Source organism: Dipodomys merriami, unplaced genomic scaffold (genome assembly GCF_024711535.1).
Source record: "Dipodomys merriami isolate MVZ:Mamm:240054 unplaced genomic scaffold, mDipMer1.0.p SCAF_1378, whole genome shotgun sequence".
In the NCBI taxonomy this organism is placed as follows: Eukaryota; Metazoa; Chordata; class Mammalia; order Rodentia; family Heteromyidae; genus Dipodomys; species Dipodomys merriami.
Genome location: NW_027202691.1, coordinates 166,098 through 169,054, shown reverse-complemented (window position 1 = coordinate 169,054; position 2,957 = coordinate 166,098).

Below are 2,957 nucleotides of genomic sequence, written 5' to 3'. Positions count from 1 at the left end.
AAAAATCATATGCCCACCTATTTTACACATAGAATCTCTATTTACATACATGTGTGGAATGTATCATGCTTTCCGTGTGTGTCTTAGTCAGGGATGCATTTTGCATGTTATTGAGTATGATGACAGATATAAAGGTGCTGACATGAATGGTAACTGATTCCCATGTCCATGGAGTTGCCTATGCCTTCTTCATTCTAGCTGAGACCCAGGACTTTCACAGGACAGGAAAGTAGATGGATCGATGTGCTTCTCACATCAGGACTCATGTTTCGGTACTGCTAGGATTTGAACTCAGAACCTAGCATGTCAATTTGCGAAAGGGTCAATGAGAGGACACAGCCTGTGAGCAACTGAGGAGCTAGGCTGTTCCCAGGACCTGATATCGAGCCCCAGGTAGGGCCAGGATAGGAATAGATTCATCCATGATACATAGGATCTATATTGACATTCATGTGTGGACAGTATCTTGCATTCAGTGCTCTCCTTCTCCTTATTTTGTGACTAATTCATGGAGGTATTGTGTATTTTACTGAGTATGGTGACAGGTGTAACTGTGCTGACATGGATGAGGACCTGTTCCCATGGTTATAGGGTTGTGTACATCCTATCTGGGAGCCAGGATTTCCACACGAGAGGAATACAGGTGCAACAACTGGTTTCTGACATCAGGATGAAACTTTTGTCAAGGCTGTCATTTGAACTTAGGTCTGTTTAACCCCATTGCACTGTGGGGGAAGGGGAAGCTCACCATCCTTGAAGACTAGAATGTCTGGCCTGGTCCAGGGCCTGATTTGAAGCCCCAGCACTGAACAAAATAACAAGCCTACCTCTTTTGAACATAAGATCTCTGTTTACATACAGTTGTGGTATCCATTTTCCATTCAATGTAGTTATTTTTTTGAGTCTTTTTCGCGGATGTATTTTTTTGTCAATAAAGAAGCAACTTTATTGAGAAGGTTCCTACACTGACCGGCCAGGGCCGCAGCACAGACTCGGGAGCTGATATTGCGACCTTGTGTATATTATTGAGTATGGTGACAGGTATATCTGTGCTGCCATGGATGACAACCTATTAACATGGCTATAGAGTTGCCTATATAGCATTCTCCATCTTCGCTGAGGCCCAGGACTTCACAGGACAGGAAACCTGGTGGATTGATGGGCTTCTCACATCAGGATGAATCTTTTGGCAGTACTGGGATTCGAACTCAGGGCCTAGCAGGCAAAACTGGTGAATGGGTCAAGGTGAGCACACCAGCCTGTGAGCTCTAAAGTGCTAGGCCGTTCCCATAACCTGAGATTCAGGCTCGGAGTGGGGCTGGTGCACCATATTCATCCATTCATGAGCTGAAACTTGTGTGCTAATAAATACCTATTTGTATAAGAAAAGAGATGTGGCAAGTTGTGTTAGAATCCTATCTACCATGTGAGTACTGATTCTTTGATCTTTCCCAATGCCTCAATTTCCTGAATGTAAGTATTGTCACACTTCATTAAGTCTTAATTAAAAATTATCATTGTGCCAAAGGTCTTGCCTATCATTTCCTATGTGAATCGTATATTATCTTCTCAACTCTTCCCTAGACTTGAATTCTAGCACCAGCCTGAAAAACCTAACATTTATAGACATTTTAAATATATGATTTATACTTACATCTATATATTCAGTCTATATCGTGTTTGTTGGAGTGATTCATTATATTTTATTATTGATTGGTTTAGCATTTATTTTATGGACTATCAGTGCACCTATAACATTTATTACATTTATTCCAATCTATTCCATAGCATGTAGCTTTGCAGATATGTTATGTAGATCATACCTGACACCCACTACTTGCACAGAAAAGGAAAACAGGTGTCACACATGGAATCTTACACCAGAAAGAAACTTTTGGCAATGATGGGACCTAGACTAAGGGCCAAGGAGGCCCAATTCATGAATGGGTGAGTGTCATCACAGAGCCATTAGCCCATTCAACTGCCAAGTGGATCCCAGTACCTGGGATCAAGCCCCAGGTTTGGCCAAAATAGCAATAACTTTCTATGCAGATGATGGTATACAAATATAAATAAATTTAGATATTTAGATACTGTCAGAAATGTCTATCTGGTATTCAATGACATATATTACATTCCTATGGATTCTCAGGTCTTTAGTGAGGACTCCATCTAATCAATAGTGTTCTTTTAAAGCATAATAAACTATGAATTAAAATCAACGTGTCCTGTGATTATTGGGTCTAATTTTATGCTAGACTGATTGATGAACTACTCATCCAACCATGACATTGATCACATTCCTCAGCTGTTCCTAGGGACAGGCAATAATTTTGTAGGATCTCGAGCCCTTTGTAAGTGACATAACGGGATTCAAACTCAGGGCCTAGGTGTCCAGGTTGGCCTATGGCTTCGATGTCAGGCCTCCAGCCTTCAGCAATGCCAGGTGACCTACAGGTTGCAGCCTTGCCATTTGGACTGGGGATGGTCACCATGAAAGGAAGGGAAACCCAAGAAACCACTAACCATCCGCAGTTCACAGCTTTTTTTCGATGCCATTTTCATTTTGCTTTCCTGTCATCCCCTGAGGCTTAGGATCCCAGGATGGACTGTGGGTCCACAGGCTGCACCATCCCAGCCTAGGGTGATGTTAGCTGAGGCAGAGTTGCCACTACCTGATATTAAGCCATGTGATTGGCAAAAAAAGATAAATAAATAAATAAGAAAAACATAAAAATGGTAAAGGACTAATGAAGCTCCCTGGATTGGAATGTGTGCCCTTTTTTTTCTGCCAGGCCTGGGGTTTGAACTAGGAATCTGAGTAACTCTGGTGCACTGTGGGGAAAAGGGAAGTTCACCCTCCTGGAAGGTAAGAAATTCAGGACAGTTCCTACATAAAGAAGGACAAGAAGAACAAGAACTGGTTATATAAAATGCTCCCTAACAGAGAACAAAGT